The following is an 18,821-nucleotide window of genomic DNA, read 5'->3' as shown; positions in this document are numbered from 1 at the left end:
ACCTAGGTTACTGCGACCACAACGCAATCTACTAACCACTATACGATCACGCCGAGATTGATTTGAGATAAAGAAAAAATAACAAATAAATGGAAGCTTCCTATGCAGTTCTAAGCTTTTTGCTTATGCTCTTGAACAAGATAGGAGTGCATACACAGTATTGGGGCTTACAGAACAACACGAAGACAAACAAGTAAAGTTAAGAAAAAAAATGCCGTGACCAGGATTCGAACCTGTGTTATTGCGGTCACAACGCAATGTACTAACCACTATACGATCACGGCGAGATTGAATTCAGATAAAGAAAAAATGACAAATAAATGGAAGCTTCCCATGGAGTTCTAAGCTTTTTGCTTATGCTCTTAAACAAGGTACGAGTTCATACTCAGTATTGGGGCTTACAGAACAATTCGAAGACAAACAAGTAAAGTTGAAAAAAAAATAAAATGATTAGGATTCGAACCTGGGTTATTGCGGCAACAACGCAATGTACTAACCAGTATACAATCAAGGGGAGATTGAATTCAGATAAAGAAAAACATGACAAATAAATGGAAGCTTCCTGTGGAGTTCTAAGCTTTTTGCTTTTGCTATTAAACAAGGTACGAGTGCAGACTCAGTATTGGGGCTTAAAGAACAACACAAAGACAAACAAATAAAGTTAAAAAGATGCCGTGACAAGGAATCGAACCTGGGTTACTGCGGCCACAACGCAATCTACTAACCACTATACGATCACGCCGAGATTGATTTGAGATAAAGAAAAAATAACAAATAAATGGAAGCTTCCTATGCAGTTCTAAGCTTTTTGCTTATGCTCTTGAACAAGATAGGAGTGCATACACAGTATTGGGGCTTACAGAACAACACGAAGACAAACAAGTAAAGTTAAGAAAAAAAATGCCGTGACCAGGATTCGAACCTGGGTTATTGCGGCCACAACGCAATGTACTGACCACTATACGATCACGGCGAGATTGAATTCAGATAAAGAAAAAATGACAAATAAATGGAAGCTTCCCATGGAGTTCTAAGCTTTTTGCTTATGCTCTTAAACAAGGTATGAGTTCATACTCAGTATTAGGGCTTACAGAACAACACGAAGACAAACAAGTAAAGTTGAAAAAATATGCCGTGACCAGGTTTCGAACGTGGGTTATTGCGACCACAACGCAATGTACTAACCAGTTTACGATCACTTCGAGATTGATTTGAGATAAAAAAAATGACAAAGAGAGGAGTTCTAAACTTTTTGCTTATGCTCTTGAACAAGGTACGAGTGCATACTCAGTACCGGGTCTTACAGAAAAACACGAAGACAAACAAGTAATGTTAAAAAAAATGCCGTGACCAGGACTCGAACCTGGGTTATTGCGGCCACAACGCAATGTACTAACCACTATACGATCACGGGGAGATTGAATTCTGATAAAGAAAAAATGACCAATAAATGGAAGCTTCCTGTGGAGTTCTAAGCTTTTTGCTTATGATCTTAAACAAGGTACGAATGCATACTCAGTATTGGGGCTTACAGAACAACACAAAGACAAACAAGTAAAGTTAAAAAAAATGCCGTGACCAGGACTCGAACCTGGGTTATTGCTGCCACAACGCAATGTACTAACCACTATACGATCACGGGGAGATTGAATTCTGATAAAGAAAAAATGACCAATAAATGGAAGCTTCCTGTGGAGTGCTAAACTTTTTGCTTATGATCTTAAACAAGGTACGAGTGCAGACTCAGTATTGGGGCTTAAAGAACAACACAAAGACAAACAAATAAAGTTAAAAAAATGCCGTGACCAGGAATCGAACCTGGGTTACTGCTGCCACAACGCAATCTACTAACCACTATACGATCACGCCGAGATTGATTTGAGATAAAGAAAAAATAACAAATAATTTGAAGCTTCCTATGGAGTTCTAAGCTTTTTGCTTATGCTCTTGAACAAGATAGGAGTGCATACGCAGTATTGGGGCTTACAGAACAACACGAAGACAAACAAGTAAAGTTAAGAAAAAAATGCCGTGACCAGGATTCGAACCTGGGTTATTGCGGCCACAACGCAATGTACTAACCACAATACGATCAGGGCGAGATTGAATTCAGATAAAGAAAAAAAATGACAAATAAATGGAAGCATCCCATGGAGTTCTAAGCTTTTTGCTTATGCTCTTAAACAAGGTACGAGTTCATACTCAGTATTGTGGCTTACAGAACAACACGAAGACAAACAAGTAAAGTTGAAAAAAAAATGAAATGATTAGGATTCGAACCTGGGTTATTGCGGCAACAACGCAATGTACTAACCAGTATATAATCACGGGGAGATTGAATTCAGATAAAGAAAAACATGACAAATAAATGGAAGCTTCCTGTGGATTTCTAAGCTTTTTGCTTATGCTCTTAAACAAGGTACGAGTGCAGACTCAGTATTGGGGCTTAAAGAACAACACAAAGCCAAACAAGTAAAGTTGAAAAAAAATAAAATGATTAGGATTCGAACCTGGGTTATTGCGGCCACAACGCAATGTACTAACCACTATACCATCACGGCGAGGATGATTTGAGACAAAGAAAACCTGATAAATAAATGGAAGCTTCCTGTGGAGTTCTGAGCTTTTTGCTTATGCTCTTAAACAAGGTACGAGTGCAGACTCAGTATTGGGGCTTAAAGAACAACACAAAGACAAACAAATAAAGTTAAAAAGATGCCGTGACCAGGAATCGAACCTGGGTTACTGCGGCCACAACGCAATCTACTAACCACTATACGATCACGCCGAGATTGATTTGAGATAAAGAAAAAATAACAAATAAATGGAAGCTTCCTATGCAGTTCTAAGCTTTTTGCTTATGCTCTTGAACAAGATAGGAGTGCATACACAGTATTGGGGCTTACAGAACAACACGAAGACAAACAAGTAAAGTTAAGAAAAAAAATGCCGTGACCAGGATTCGAACCTGGGTTATTGCGGCCACAACGCAATGTACTAACCACTATACGATCACGGCGAGATTGTATTCAGATAAAGAAAAAATGACAAATAAATGGAAGCTTCCCATGGAGTTCTAAGCTTTTTGCTTATGCTCTTAAACAAGGTACGAGTTCATACTCAGTATTGGGGCTTACAGAACAACACGAAGACAAACAAGTAAAGTTGAAAAAAAAATAAAATGATTAGGATTCGAACCTGGGTTATTGCGGCAACAACGCAATGTACTAACCAGTATACAATCAAGGGGAGATTGAATTCAGATAAAGAAAAACATGACAAATAAATGGAAGCTTCCTGTGGAGTTCTAAGCTTTTTGCTTTTGCTCTTAAACAAGGTACGAGTGCAGACTCAGTATTGGGGCTTAAAGAACAACACAAAGACAAACAAATAAAGTTAAAAAGATGCCGTGACCAGGAATCGAACATGGGTTACTGCGGCCACAACGCAATCTACTAACCACTATACGATCACGCCGAGATCGATTTGAGATAAAGAACAAATAACAAATAAATGGAAGCTTCCTATGCAGTTCTAAGCTTTTTGCTTATGCTCTTGAACAAGATAGGAGTGCATACACAGTATTGGGGCTTACAGAACAACACGAAGACAAACAAGTAAAGTTAAGAAAAAAAATGCCGTGACCAGGATTCGAACCTGGGTTATTGCGGCCACAACGCAATGTACTGACCACTATACGATCACGGCGAGATTGAATTCAGATAAAGAAAAAAAATGACAAATAAATGGAAGCTTCCCATGGAGTTCTAAGCTTTTTGCTTATGCTCTTAAACAAGGTACGAGTTCATACTCAGTATTGTGGCTTACAGAACAACACGAAGACAAACAAGTAAAGTTGAAAAAATATGCCGTGACCAGGTTTCGAACGTGGGTTATTGCGACCACAACGCAATGTACTAACCAGTTTACGATCACTTCGAGATTGATTTGAGATAAAAAAAATGACAAAGAGAGGAGTTCTAAGCTTTTTGCTTATGCTCTTGAACAAGGTACGAGTGCATACTCAGTACCGGGTCTTACAGAAAAACACGAAGACAAACAAGTAATGTTAAAAAAAATGCCGTGACCAGGACTCGAACCTGGGTTATTGCTGCCACAACGCAATGTACTAACCACTATACGATCACGAGGAGATTGAATTCTGATAAAGAAAAAATGACCAATAAATGGAAGCTTCCTGTGGAGTGCTAAACTTTTTGCTTATGATCTTAAACAAGGTACGAGTGCAGACTCAGTATTGGGGCTTAAAGAACAACACAAAGACAAACAAATAAAGTTAAAAAAATGCCGTGACCAGGAATCGAACCTGGGTTACTGCTGCCACAACGCAATCTACTAACCACTATACGATCACGCCGAGATTGATTTGAGATAAAGAAAAAATAACAAATAAATGGAAGCTTCCTATGGAGTTCTAAGCTTTTTGCTTATGCTCTTGAACAAGATAGGAGTGCATACGCAGTATTGGGGCTTACAGAACAACACGAAGACAAACAAGTAAAGTTAAGAAAAAAATGCCGTGACCAGGATTCGAACCTGGGTTATTGCGGCCACAACGCAATGTACTAACCACAATACCATCAGGGCGAGATTGAATTCAGATAAAGAAAAAAAATGACAAATAAATGGAAGCATCCCATGGAGTTCTAAGCTTTTTGCTTATGCTCTTAAACAAGGTACGAGTTCATACTCAGTATTGTGGCTTACAGAACAACACGAAGACAAACAAGTAAAGTTGAAAAAAAAATGAAATGATTAGGATTCGAACCTGGGTTATTGCGGCAACAACGCAATGTACTAACCAGTATACAATCACGGGGAGATTGAATTAAAATAAAGAAAAACATGACAAATAAATGGAAGCTTCCTGTGGATTTCTAAGCTTTTTGCTTATGCTCTTAAACAAGGTACGAGTGCAGACTCAGTATTGGGGCTTAAAGAACAACACAAAGCCAAACAAGTAAAGTTGAAAAAAAAATAAAATGATGAGGATTCGAACCTGGGTTATTGCGGCCACAACGCAATGTACTAACCACTATACCATCACGGCGAGGATGATTTGAGACAAAGAAAACCTGATAAATAAATGGAAGCTTCCTGTGGAGTTCTAAGCTTTTTGCTTTTGCTATTAAACAAGGTACGAGTGCAGACTCAGTATTGGGGCTTAAAGAACAACACAAAGACAAACAAATAAAGTTAAAAAGATGCCGTGACCAGGAATCGAACCTGGGTTACTGCGGCCACAACGCAATCTACTAACCACTATACGATCACGCCGAGATTGATTTCAGATAAAGAAAAAATAACAAATAAATGGAAGCTTCCTATGCAGTTCTAAGCTTTTTGCTTATGCTCTTGAACAAGATAGGAGTGCATACACAGTATTGGGGCTTACAGAACAACACGAAGACAAACAAGTAAAGTTAAGAAAAAAAATGCCGTGACCAGGATTCGAACCTGGGTTATTGCGGCCACAACGCAATGTACTAACCACTATACGATCACGGCGAGATTGTATTCAGATAAAGAAAAAATGACAAATAAATGGAAGCTTCCCATGGAGTTCTAAGCTTTTTGCTTATGCTCTTAAACAAGGTATGAGTTCATACTCAGTATTGGGGCTTACAGAACAACACGAAGACAAACAAGTAAAGTTGAAAAAATATGCCGTGACCAGGTTTCGAACGTGGGTTATTGCGACCACAACGCAATGTACTAACCAGTTTACGATCACTTCGAGATTGATTTGAGATAAAAAAAATGACAAAGAGAGGAGTTCTAAACTTTTTGCTTATGCTCTTGAACAAGGTACGAGTGCATACTCAGTACCGGGTCTTACAGAAAAACACGAAGACAAACAAGTAATGTTAAAAAAAATGCCGTGACCAGGACTCGAACCTGGGTTATTGCGGCCACAACGCAATGTACTAACCACTATACGATCACGGGGAGATTGAATTCTGATAAAGAAAAAATGACCAATAAATGGAAGCTTCCTGTGGAGTTCTAAGCTTTTTGCTTATGATCTTAAACAAGGTACGAATGCATACTCAGTATTGGGGCTTACAGAACAACACAAAGACAAACAAGTAAAGTTAAAAAAAATGCCGTGACCAGGACTCGAACCTGGGTTATTGCTGCCACAACGCAATGTACTAACCACTATACGATCACGGGGAGATTGAATTCTGATAAAGAAAAAATGACCAATAAATGGAAGCTTCCTGTGGAGTGCTAAACTTTTTGCTTATGATCTTAAACAAGGTACGAGTGCAGACTCAGTATTGGGGCTTAAAGAACAACACAAAGACAAACAAATAAAGTTAAAAAAATGCCGTGACCAGGAATCGAACCTGGGTTACTGCTGCCACAACGCAATCTACTAACCACTATACGATCACGCCGAGATTGATTTGAGATAAAGAAAAAATAACAAATAAATGGAAGCTTCCTATGGAGTTCTAAGCTTTTTGCTTATGCTCTTGAACAAGATAGGAGTGCATACGCAGTATTGGGGCTTACAGAACAACACGAAGACAAACAAGTAAAGTTAAGAAAAAAATGCCGTGACCAGGATTCGAACCTGGGTTATTGCGGCCACAACGCAATGTACTAACCACAATACGATCAGGGCGAGATTGAATTCAGATAAAGAAAAAAAATGACAAATAAATGGAAGCATCCCATGGAGTTCTAAGCTTTTTGCTTATGCTCTTAAACAAGGTACGAGTTCATACTCAGTATTGTGGCTTACAGAACAACACGAAGACAAACAAGTAAAGTTGAAAAAAAAATGAAATGATTAGGATTCGAACCTGGGTTATTGCGGCAACAACGCAATGTACTAACCAGTATATAATCACGGGGAGATTGAATTCAGATAAAGAAAAACATGACAAATAAATGGAAGCTTCCTGTGGATTTCTAAGCTTTTTGCTTATGCTCTTAAACAAGGTACGAGTGCAGACTCAGTATTGGGGCTTAAAGAACAACACAAAGCCAAACAAGTAAAGTTGAAAAAAAAATGAAATGATTAGGATTCGAACCTGGGTTATTGCGGCCACAACGCAATGTACTAACCACTATACCATCACGGCGAGGATGATTTGAGACAAAGAAAACCTGATAAATAAATGGAAGCTTCCTGTGGAGTTCTGAGCTTTTTGCTTATGCTCTTAAACAAGGTACGAGTGCAGACTCAGTATTGGGGCTTAAAGAACAACACAAAGATAAACAAATAAAGTTAAAAAATGCCGTGACCAGGAATCGAACCTAGGTTACTGCGACCACAACGCAATCTACTAACCACTATACGATCACGCCGAGATTGATTTGAGATAAAGAAAAAATAACAAATAAATGGAAGCTTCCTATGCAGTTCTAAGCTTTTTGCTTATGCTCTTGAACAAGATAGGAGTGCATACACAGTATTGGGGCTTACAGAACAACACGAAGACAGACAAGTAAAGTTAAGAAAAAAAATGCCGTGACCAGGATTCGAACCTGGGTTATTGCGGCCACAACGCAATGTACTAACCACTATACGATCACGGCGAGATTGTATTCAGATAAAGAAAAAATGACAAATAAATGGAAGCTTCCCATGGAGTTCTAAGCTTTTTGCTTATGCTCTTAAACAAGGTACAAGTTCATACTCAGTATTGGGGCTTACAGAACAACACGAAGACAAACAAGTAAAGTTGAAAAAAAAATAAAATGATTAGGATTCGAACCTGGGTTATTGCGGCAACAACGCAATGTACTAACCAGTATACAATCAAGGGGAGATTGAATTCAGATAAAGAAAAACATGACAAATAAATGGAAGCTTCCTGTGGATTTCTAAGCTTTTTGCTTATGCTCTTAAACAAGGTACGAGTGCAGACTCAGTATTGGGGCTTAAAGAACAACACAAAGCCAAACAAGTAAAGTTGAAAAAAAATAAAATGATTAGGATTCGAACCTGGGTTATTGCGGCCACAACGCAATGTACTAACCACTATACGATCACGGGGAGATTGAATTCAGATAAAGAAAAAATGACCAATAAATGGAAGCTTCCTGTGGAGTTCTAAGCTTTTTGCTTATGATCTTAAACAAGGTACGAATGCATACTCAGTATTGGGGCTTACAGAACAACACAAAGACAAACAAGTAAAGTTAAAAAAAATGCCGTGACCAGGACTCGAACCTGGGTTATTGCTGCCACAACGCAATGTACTAACCACTATACGATCACGGGGAGATTGAATTCTGATAAAGAAAAAATGACCAATAAATGGAAGCTTCCTGTGCAGTGCTAAACTTTTTGCTTATGATCTTAAACAAGGTACGAGTGCAGACTCAGTATTGGGGCTTAAAGAACAACACAAAGACAAACAAATAAAGTTAAAAAAATGCCGTGACCAGGAATCGAACCTGGGTTACTGCTGCCACAACGCAATCTACTAACCACTATACGATCACGCCGAGATTGATTTGAGATAAAGAAAAAATAACAAATAAATGGAAGCTTCCTATGGAGTTCTAAGCTTTTTGCTTATGCTTTTGAACAAGATAGGAGTGCATACGCAGTATTGGGGCTTACAGAACAACACGAAGACAAACAAGTAAAGTTAAGAAAAAAATGCCGTGACCAGGATTCGAACCTGGGTTATTGCGGCCACAACGCAATGTACTAACCACAATACGATCAGGGCGAGATTGAATTCAGATAAAGAAAAAAAATGACAAATAAATGGAAGCATCCCATGGAGTTCTAAGCTTTTTGCTTATGCTCTTAAACAAGGTACGAGTTCATACTCAGTATTGTGGCTTACAGAACAACACGAAGACAAACAAGTAAAGTTGAAAAAAAAATGAAATGATTAGGATTCGAACCTGGGTTATTGCGGCAACAACGCAATGTACTAACCAGTATATAATCACGGGGAGATTGAATTCAGATAAAGAAAAACATGACAAATAAATGGAAGCTTCCTGTGGATTTCTAAGCTTTTTGCTTATGCTCTTAAACAAGGTACGAGTGCAGACTCAGTATTGGGGCTTAAAGAACAACACAAAGCCAAACAAGTAAAGTTGAAAAAAAATAAAATGATTAGGATTCGAACCTGGGTTATTGCGGCCACAACGCAATGTACTAACCACTATACCATCACGGCGAGGATGATTTGAGACAAAGAAAACCTGATCAATAAATGGAAGCTTCCTGTGGAGTTCTGAGCTTTTTGCTTATGCTCTTAAACAAGGTACGAGTGCAGACTCAGTATTGGGGCTTAAAGAACAACACAAAGATAAACAAATAAAGTTAAAAAATGCCGTGACCAGGAATCGAACCTAGGTTACTGCGACCACAACGCAATCTACTAACCACTATACGATCACGCCGAGATTGATTTGAGATAAAGAAAAAATAACAAATAAATGGAAGCTTCCTATGCAGTTCTAAGCTTTTTGCTTATGCTCTTGAACAAGATAGGAGTGCATACACAGTATTGGGGCTTACAGAACAACACGAAGACAGACAAGTAAAGTTAAGAAAAAAAATGCCGTGACCAGGATTCGAACCTGGGTTATTGCGGCCACAACGCAATGTACTAACCACTATACGATCACGGCGAGATTGTATTCAGATAAAGAAAAAATGACAAATAAATGGAAGCTTCCCATGGAGTTCTAAGCTTTTTGCTTATGCTCTTAAACAAGGTACAAGTTCATACTCAGTATTGGGGCTTACAGAACAACACGAAGACAAACAAGTAAAGTTGAAAAAAAAATAAAATGATTAGGATTCGAACCTGGGTTATTGCGGCAACAACGCAATGTACTAACCAGTATACAATCAAGGGGAGATTGAATTCAGATAAAGAAAAACATGACAAATAAATGGAAGCTTCCTGTGGAGTTCTAAGCTTTTTGCTTTTGCTATTAAACAAGGTACGAGTGCAGACTCAGTATTGGGGCTTAAAGAACAACACAAAGACAAACAAATAAAGTTAAAAAGATGCCGTGACCAGGAATCGAACCTGGGTTACTGCGGCCACAACGCAATCTACTAACCACTATACGATCACGCCGAGATTGATTTGAGATAAAGAAAAAATAACAAATAAATGGAAGCTTCCTATGCAGTTCTAAGCTTTTTGCTTATGCTCTTGAACAAGATAGGAGTGCATACACAGTATTGGGGCTTACAGAACAACACGAAGACAAACAAGTAAAGTTAAGAAAAAAAATGCCGTGACCAGGATTCGAACCTGGGTTATTGCGGCCACAACGCAATGTACTAACCACTATACGATCACGGCGAGATTGTATTCAGATAAAGAAAAAATGACAAATAAATGGAAGCTTCCCATGGAGTTCTAAGCTTTTTGCTTATGCTCTTAAACAAGGTACGAGTTCATACTCAGTATTGGGGCTTACAGAACAACACGAAGACAAACAAGTAAAGTTGAAAAAAAAATAAAATGATTAGGATTCGAACCTGGGTTATTGCAGCAACAACGCAATGTACTAACCAGTATACAATCAAGGGGAGATTGAATTCAGATAAAGAAAAACATGACAAATAAATGGAAGCTTCCTGTGGAGTTCTAAGCTTTTTGCTTTTGCTCTTAAACAAGGTACGAGTGCAGACTCAGTATTGGGGCTTAAAGAACAACACAAAGACAAACAAATAAAGTTAAAAAGATGCCGTGACCAGGAATCGAACATGGGTTACTGCGGCCACAACGCAATCTACTAACCACTATACGATCACGCCGAGATCGATTTGAGATAAAGAAAAAATAACAAATAAATGGAAGCTTCCTATGCAGTTCTAAGCTTTTTGCTTATGCTCTTGAACAAGATAGGAGTGCATACACAGTATTGGGGCTTACAGAACAACACGAAGACAAACAAGTAAAGTTAAGAAAAAAAATGCCGTGACCAGGATTCGAACCTGGGTTATTGCGGCCACAACGCAATGTACTGACCACTATACGATCACAGCGAGATTGAATTCAGATAAAGAAAAAAAATGACAAATAAATGGAAGCTTCCCATGGAGTTCTAAGCTTTTTGCTTATGCTCTTAAACAAGGTACGAGTTCATACTCAGTATTGTGGCTTACAGAACAACACGAAGACAAACAAGTAAAGTTGAAAAAAAAATGAAATGATTAGGATTCGAACCTGGGTTATTGCGGCAACAACGCAATGTACTAACCAGTATATAATCACGGGGAGATTGAATTCAGATAAAGAAAAACATGACAAATAAATGGAAGCTTCCTGTGGATTTCTAAGCTTTTTGCTTATGCTCTTAAACAAGGTACGAGTGCAGACTCAGTATTGGGGCTTAAAGAACAACACAAAACCAAACAAGTAAAGTTGAAAAAAAATAAAATGATTAGGATTCGAACCTGGGTTATTGCGGCCACAACGCAATGTACTAACCACTATACCATCACGGCGAGGATGATTTGAGACAAAGAAAACCTGATAAATAAATGGAAGCTTCCTGTGGAGTTCTAAGCTTTTTGCTTATGCTCTTAAACAAGGTACGAGTGCAGACTCAGTATTGGGGCTTAAAGAACAACACAAAGACAAACAAATAAAGTTAAAAAATGCCGTGACCAGGAATCGAACCTAGGTTACTGCGACCACAACGCAATCTACTAACCACTATACGATCACGCCGAGATTGATTTGAGATAAAGAAAAAATAACAAATAAATGGAAGCTTCCTATGCAGTTCTAAGCTTTTTGCTTATGCTCTTGAACAAGATAGGAGTGCATACACAGTATTGGGGCTTACAGAACAACACGAAGACAAACAAGTAAAGTTAAGAAAAAAAATGCCGTGACCAGGATTCGAACCTGGGTTATTGCGGCCACAACGCAATGTACTAACCACTATACGATCACGGCGAGATTGTATTCAGATAAAGAAAAAATGACAAATAAATGGAAGCTTCCCATGGAGTTCTAAGCTTTTTGCTTATGCTCTTAAACAAGGTACAAGTTCATACTCAGTATTGGGGCTTACAGAACAACACGAAGACAAACAAGTAAAGTTAAAATAAAAAATGACATGACTTTTATTCGAACCTTGGTTATTGCAGCCACAACGCAATGTACTAACCAGTATACGATCACGGCGAGATTGTATTCAGATAAAGAAAAAATGACAAATAAATGGAAGCTTCCCATGGAGTTCTAAGCTTTTTGCTTATGCTCTTAAACAAGGTACAAGTTCATACTCAGTATTGGGGCTTACAGAACAACACGAAGACAAACAAGTAAAGTTGAAAAAAAAAATAAAATGATTAGGATTCGAACCTGGGTTATTGCGGCAACAACGCAATGTACTAACCAGTATACAATCAAGGGGAGATTGAATTCAGATAAAGAAAAACATGACAAATAAATGGAAGCTTCCTGTGGAGTTCTAAGCTTTTTGCTTTTGCTATTAAACAAGGTACGAGTGCAGACTCAGTATTGGGGCTTAAAGAACAACACAAAGACAAACAAATAAAGTTAAAAAGATGCCGTGACCAGGAATCGAACCTGGGTTACTGCGGCCACAACGCAATCTACTAACCACTATACGATCACGCCGAGATTGATTTGAGATAAAGAAAAAATAACAAATAAATGGAAGCTTCCTATGCAGTTCTAAGCTTTTTGCTTATGCTCTTGAACAAGATAGGAGTGCATACACAGTATTGGGGCTTACAGAACAACACGAAGACAAACAAGTAAAGTTAAGAAAAAAAATGCCGTGACCAGGATTCGAACCTGGGTTATTGCGGCCACAACGCAATGTACTAACCACTATACGATCACGGCGAGATTGTATTCAGATAAAGAAAAAATGACAAATAAATGGAAGCTTCCCATGGAGTTCTAAGCTTTTTGCTTATGCTCTTAAACAAGGTACGAGTTCATACTCAGTATTGGGGCTTACAGAACAACACGAAGACAAACAAGTAAAGTTGAAAAAAAAATAAAATGATTAGGATTCGAACCTGGGTTATTGCGGCAACAACGCAATGTACTAACCAGTATACAATCAAGGGGAGATTGAATTCAGATAAAGAAAAACATGACAAATAAATGGAAGCTTCCTGTGGAGTTCTAAGCTTTTTGCTTTTGCTCTTAAACAAGGTACGAGTGCAGACTCAGTATTGGGGCTTAAAGAACAACACAAAGACAAACAAATAAAGTTAAAAAGATGCCGTGACCAGGAATCGAACATGGGTTACTGCGGCCACAACGCAATCTACTAACCACTATACGATCACGCCGAGATCGATTTGAGATAAAGAAAAAATAACAAATAAATGGAAGCTTCCTATGCAGTTCTAAGCTTTTTGCTTATGCTCTTGAACAAGATAGGAGTGCATACACAGTATTGGGGCTTACAGAACAACACGAAGACAAACAAGTAAAGTTAAGAAAAAAAATGCCGTGACCAGGATTCGAACCTGGGTTATTGCGGCCACAACGCAATGTACTGACCACTATACGATCACGGCGAGATTGAATTCAGATAAAGAAAAAAAATGACAAATAAATGGAAGCTTCCCATGGAGTTCTAAGCTTTTTGCTTATGCTCTTAAACAAGGTACGAGTTCATACTCAGTATTGTGGCTTACAGAACAACACGAAGACAAACAAGTAAAGTTGAAAAAAAAATGAAATGATTAGGATTCGAACCTGGGTTATTGCGGCAACAACGCAATGTACTAACCAGTATATAATCACGGGGAGATTGAATTCAGATAAAGAAAAACATGACAAATAAATGGAAGCTTCCTGTGGATTTCTAAGCTTTTTGCTTATGCTCTTAAACAAGGTACGAGTGCAGACTCAGTATTGGGGCTTAAAGAACAACACAAAGCCAAACAAGTAAAGTTGAAAAAAAATAAAATGATTAGGATTCGAACCTGGGTTATTGCGGCCACAACGCAATGTACTAACCACTATACCATCACGGCGAGGATGATTTGAGACAAAGAAAACCTGATAAATAAATGGAAGCTTCCTGTGGAGTTCTAAGCTTTTTGCTTATGCTCTTAAACAAGGTACGAGTGCAGACTCAGTATTGGGGCTTAAAGAACAACACAAAGCCAAACAAGTAAAGTTGAAAAAAAATAAAATGATTAGGATTCGAACCTGGGTTATTGCGGCAACAACGCAATGTACTAACCAGTATACAATCAAGGGGAGATTGAATTCAGATAAAGAAAAACATGACAAATAAATGGAAGCTTCCTGTGGAGTTCTAAGCTTTTTGCTTTTGCTATTAAACAAGGTACGAGTGCAGACTCAGTATTGGGGCTTAAAGAACAACACAAAGACAAACAAATAAAGTTAAAAAGATGCCGTGACCAGGAATCGAACCTGGGTTACTGCGGCCACAACGCAATGTACTAACCACTATACGATCACGCCGAGATTGATTTCAGATAAAGAAAAAATAACAAATAAATGGAAGCTTCCTATGCAGTTCTAAGCTTTTTGCTTATGCTCTTGAACAAGATAGGAGTGCATACACAGTATTGGGGCTTACAGAACAACACGAAGACAAACAAGTAAAGTTAAGAAAAAAAATGCCGTGACCAGGATTCGAACCTGGGTTATTGCGGCCACAACGCAATGTACTAACCACTATACGATCACGGCGAGATTGTATTCAGATAAAGAAAAAATGACAAATAAATGGAAGCTTCCCATGGAGTTCTAAGCTTTTTGCTTATGCTCTTAAACAAGGTACGAGTTCATACTCAGTATTGGGGCTTACAGAACAACACGAAGACAAACAAGTAAAGTTGAAAAAAAAATAAAATGATTAGGATTCGAACCTGGGTTATTGCGGCAACAACGCAATGTACTAACCAGTATACAATCAAGGGGAGATTGAATTCAGATAAAGAAAAACATGACAAATAAATGGAAGCTTCCTGTGGAGTTCTAAGCTTTTTGCTTTTGCTATTAAACAAGGTACGAGTGCAGACTCAGTATTGGGGCTTAAAGAACAACACAAAGACAAACAAATAAAGTTAAAAAGATGCCGTGACCAGGAATCGAACCTGGGTTACTGCGGCCACAACGCAATCTACTAACCACTATACGATCACGCCGAGATCGATTTGAGATAAAGAAAAAATAACAAATAAATGGAAGCTTCCTATGCAGTTCTAAGCTTTTTGCTTATGCTCTTGAACAAGATAGGAGTGAATACACAGTATTGGGGCTTACAGAACAACACGAAGACAAACAAGTAAAGTTAAGAAAAAAAATGCCGTGACCAGGATTCGAACCTGGGTTATTGCGGCCACAACTCAATGTACTGACCACTATACGATCACGGCGAGATTGAATTCAGATAAAGAAAAAATGACAAATGAATGGAAGCTTCCCATGGAGTTCTAAGCTTTTTGCTTATGCTCTTAAACAAGGTATGAGTTCATACTCAGTATTGGGGCTTACAGAACAACACGAAGACAAACAAGTAAAGTTGAAAAAATATGCCGTGACCAGGTTTCGAACCTGGGTTATTGCGACCACAACGCAATGTACTAACCAGTTTACGATCACTTCGAGATTGATTTGAGATAAAAAAAATGACAAAGAGAGGAGTTCTAAACTTTTTGCTTATGCTCTTGAACAAGGTACGAGTGCATACTCAGTACCGGGTCTTACAGAAAAACACGAAGACAAACAAGTAATGTTAAAAAAAATGCCGTGACCAGGACTCGAACCTGGGTTATTGCTGCCACAACGCAATGTACTAACCACTATACGATCACGGGGAGATTGAATTCTGATAAAGAAAAAATGACCAATAAATGGAAGCTTCCTGTGGAGTGCTAAACTTTTTGCTTATGATCTTAAACAAGGTACGAGTGCAGACTCAGTATTGGGGCTTAAAGAACAACACAAAGACAAACAAATAAAGTTAAAAAAATGCCGTGACCAGGAATCGAACCTGGGTTACTGCTGCCACAACGCAATCTACTAACCACTATACGATCACGCCGAGATTGATTGGAGATAAAGAAAAAATAACAAATAAATGGAAGCTTCCTATGGAGTTCTAAGCTTTTTGCTTATGCTCTTGAACAAGATAGGAGTGCATACGCAGTATTGGGGCTTACAGAACAACACGAAGACAAACAAGTAAAGTTAAGAAAAAAAATGCCGTGACCAGGATTCGAACCTGGGTTATTGCGGCCACAACGCAATGTACTAACCACAATACGATCACGGCGAGATTGAATTCAGATAAAGAAAAAAATGACAAATAAATGGAAGCATCCCATGGAGTTCTAAGCTTTTTGCTTATGCTCTTAAACAAGGTACAAGTTCATACTCAGTATTGTGACTTACAGAACAACACGAAGACAAACAAGTAAAGTTGAAAAAAAATGAAATGATTAGGATTCGAACCTGGGTTATTGCGGCAACAACGCAATGTACTAACCAGTATACAATCACGGGGAGATTGAATTAAAATAAAGAAAAACATGACAAATAAATGGAAGCTTCCTGTGGATTTCTAAGCTTTTTGCTTATGCTCTTAAACAAGGTACGAGTGCAGACTCAGTATTGGGGCTTAAAGAACAACACAAAGCCAAACAAGTAAAGTTAAAAAAAAAATAAAATGATGAGGATTCGAACCTGGGTTATTGCGGCCACAACGCAATGTACTAACCACTATACCATCACGGCGAGGATGATTTGAGACAAAGAAAACCTGATAAATAAATGGAAGCTTCCTGTGGAGTTCTAAGCTTTTTGCTTATGATCTTAAACAAGGTACGAGTGCAGACTCAGTATTGGGGCTTAAAGAACAACACAAAGACAAACAAATAAAGTTAAAAAATGCCGTGACCAGGAATCGAACCTAGGTTACTGCGACCACAACGCAATCTACTAACCACTATACGATCACGCCGAGATTGATTTGAGATAAAGAAAAAATAACAAATAAATGGAAGCTTCCTATGCAGTTCTAAGCTTTTTGCTTATGCTCTTGAACAAGATAGGAGTGCATACACAGTATTGGGGCTTACAGAACAACACGAAGACAAACAAGTAAAGTTAAGAAAAAAAATGCCGTGACCAGGATTCGAACCTGGGTTATTGCGGCCACAACGCAATGTACTAACCACTATACGATCACGGCGAGATTGTATTCAGATAAAGAAAAAATGACAAATAAATGGAAGCTTCCCATGGAGTTCTAAGCTTTTTGCTTATGCTCTTAAACAAGGTACGAGTTCATACTCAGTATTGGGGCTTACAGAACAACACGAAGACAAACAAGTAAAGTTGAAAAAAAAATAAAATGATTGGGATTCGAACCTGGGTTATTGCGGCAACAACGCAATGTACTAACCAGTATACAATCAAGGGGAGATTGAATTCAGATAAAGAAAAACATGACAAATAAATGGAAGCTTCCCATGGAGTTCTAAGCTTTTTGCTTATGCTCTTAAACAAGGTACGAGTTCATACTCAGTATTGGGGCTTACAGAACAACACGAAGACAAACAAGTAAAGTTGAAAAAAAAATAAAATGATTGGGATTCGAACCTGGGTTATTGCGGCAACAACGCAATGTACTAACCAGTATACAATCAAGGGGAGATTGAATTCAGATAAAGAAAAACATGACAAATAAATGGAAGCTTCCTGTGGAGTTCTAAGCTTTTTGCTTTTGCTATTAAACAAGGTAAGAGTGCAGACTCAGTATTGGGGCTTAAAGAACAACACAAAGACAAACAAATAAAGTTAAAAAGATGCCGTGACCAGGAATCGAACCTGGGTTACTGCGGCCACAACGCCATCTACTAACCACTATACGATCACGCCGAGATTGATTTGAGATAAAGAAAAAATAACAAATAAATGGAAGCTTCCTAAGCAGTTCTAAGCTTTTTGCTTATCCTCTTGAACAAGATAGGAGTGCATACGCAGTATTGGGGCTTACAGAACAACACAAAGACAAACAAGTAAAGTTAAGAAAAAAAATGCCGTGACAAGGATTCGAACCTGGGTTATTGCGGCCACAACGCAATGTACTGACCACTATACGATCACGGCGAGATTGAATTCAGATAAAGAAAAAATGACAAATAAATGGAAGATTCCCATGGAGTTCTAAGCTTTTTGCTTATGCTCTTAAACAAGGTATGAGTTCATACTCAGTATTGGGGCTTACAGAACAACACGAAGACAAACAAGTAAAGTTAAAAAAAATGCCGTGACCAGGACTCGAACCTGGGTTATTGCGACCACAACGCAATGTACTAACCAGTTTACGATCACTTCGAGATTGATTTGAGATAAAAAAAATGACAAAGAGAGTAGTTCTAAACTTTTTGCTTATGCTCTTGAACAAGGTACGAGTGCATACTCAGTACCGGGTCTTACAGAAAAACACGAAGACAAACAAGTAATGTTAAAAAAAATGCCGTGACCAGGACTCGAACCTGGGTTATTGCGGCCACAACGCAATGTACTAACCACTATACGATCACGGGGAGATTGAATTCTGATAAAGAAAAAATGACCAATAAATGGAAGCTTCCTGTGGAGTTCTAAGCTTTTTGCTTATGATCTTAAACAAGGTACGAATGCATACTCAGTATTGGGGCTTACAGAACAACACAAAGACAAACAAGTAAAGTTGAAAAAAATGACATGAACAGGATTCGAACCTGGGTTATTGCGGCCACAACGCAAGGTACTAACCAGTATACAAACTTGGCGATATTGATTTGAGATAAAGAAAAACTGACA

The 18,821-nt window shown here is 38.3% G+C and overlaps 15 non-coding genes across 15 annotated transcripts; all 15 read right to left on the bottom strand.

Annotated features, from left to right (window-relative positions):
• Nucleotides 1–212: 212 nt before the first annotated feature.
• On the bottom strand, nt 213–284 carry Trnah-gug. The gene has a single exon. It is a non-coding gene; the product is annotated as a tRNA-His (tRNA).
• Nucleotides 285–901: 617 nt separating this feature from the next.
• Nucleotides 902–973, bottom strand: Trnah-gug. Its single transcript has one exon. It is a non-coding gene; the product is annotated as a tRNA-His (tRNA).
• A 1,974-nt stretch (nt 974–2,947) lies between these two features.
• Trnah-gug lies at nt 2,948–3,019 on the bottom strand. Its single transcript has one exon. It is a non-coding gene; the product is annotated as a tRNA-His (tRNA).
• Nucleotides 3,020–3,636: 617 nt separating this feature from the next.
• Nucleotides 3,637–3,708, bottom strand: Trnah-gug. Its single transcript has one exon. It is a non-coding gene; the product is annotated as a tRNA-His (tRNA).
• Nucleotides 3,709–5,457: 1,749 nt separating this feature from the next.
• Trnah-gug lies at nt 5,458–5,529 on the bottom strand. The gene has a single exon. It is a non-coding gene; the product is annotated as a tRNA-His (tRNA).
• Nucleotides 5,530–7,503: 1,974 nt separating this feature from the next.
• On the bottom strand, nt 7,504–7,575 carry Trnah-gug. The gene has a single exon. It is a non-coding gene; the product is annotated as a tRNA-His (tRNA).
• Nucleotides 7,576–9,567: 1,992 nt separating this feature from the next.
• On the bottom strand, nt 9,568–9,639 carry Trnah-gug. Its single transcript has one exon. It is a non-coding gene; the product is annotated as a tRNA-His (tRNA).
• A 617-nt stretch (nt 9,640–10,256) lies between these two features.
• Trnah-gug lies at nt 10,257–10,328 on the bottom strand. Its single transcript has one exon. It is a non-coding gene; the product is annotated as a tRNA-His (tRNA).
• Nucleotides 10,329–10,945: 617 nt separating this feature from the next.
• Nucleotides 10,946–11,017, bottom strand: Trnah-gug. Its single transcript has one exon. It is a non-coding gene; the product is annotated as a tRNA-His (tRNA).
• An 847-nt stretch (nt 11,018–11,864) lies between these two features.
• Trnah-gug lies at nt 11,865–11,936 on the bottom strand. Its single transcript has one exon. It is a non-coding gene; the product is annotated as a tRNA-His (tRNA).
• Nucleotides 11,937–12,785: 849 nt separating this feature from the next.
• Trnah-gug lies at nt 12,786–12,857 on the bottom strand. The gene has a single exon. It is a non-coding gene; the product is annotated as a tRNA-His (tRNA).
• Nucleotides 12,858–13,474: 617 nt separating this feature from the next.
• On the bottom strand, nt 13,475–13,546 carry Trnah-gug. Its single transcript has one exon. It is a non-coding gene; the product is annotated as a tRNA-His (tRNA).
• A 1,078-nt stretch (nt 13,547–14,624) lies between these two features.
• Trnah-gug lies at nt 14,625–14,696 on the bottom strand. Its single transcript has one exon. It is a non-coding gene; the product is annotated as a tRNA-His (tRNA).
• A 617-nt stretch (nt 14,697–15,313) lies between these two features.
• Nucleotides 15,314–15,385, bottom strand: Trnah-gug. The gene has a single exon. It is a non-coding gene; the product is annotated as a tRNA-His (tRNA).
• Nucleotides 15,386–17,130: 1,745 nt separating this feature from the next.
• On the bottom strand, nt 17,131–17,202 carry Trnah-gug. Its single transcript has one exon. It is a non-coding gene; the product is annotated as a tRNA-His (tRNA).
• Nucleotides 17,203–18,821: the final 1,619 nt, after the last annotated feature.

Source organism: Nematostella vectensis, chromosome 5 (genome assembly GCF_932526225.1).
Source record: "Nematostella vectensis chromosome 5, jaNemVect1.1, whole genome shotgun sequence".
Taxonomy (NCBI): Eukaryota; Metazoa; Cnidaria; class Anthozoa; order Actiniaria; family Edwardsiidae; genus Nematostella; species Nematostella vectensis.
The sequence above is the reverse complement of the archived record's forward strand: the minus strand, read 5'-3'. Positions and strand labels throughout refer to the sequence as shown.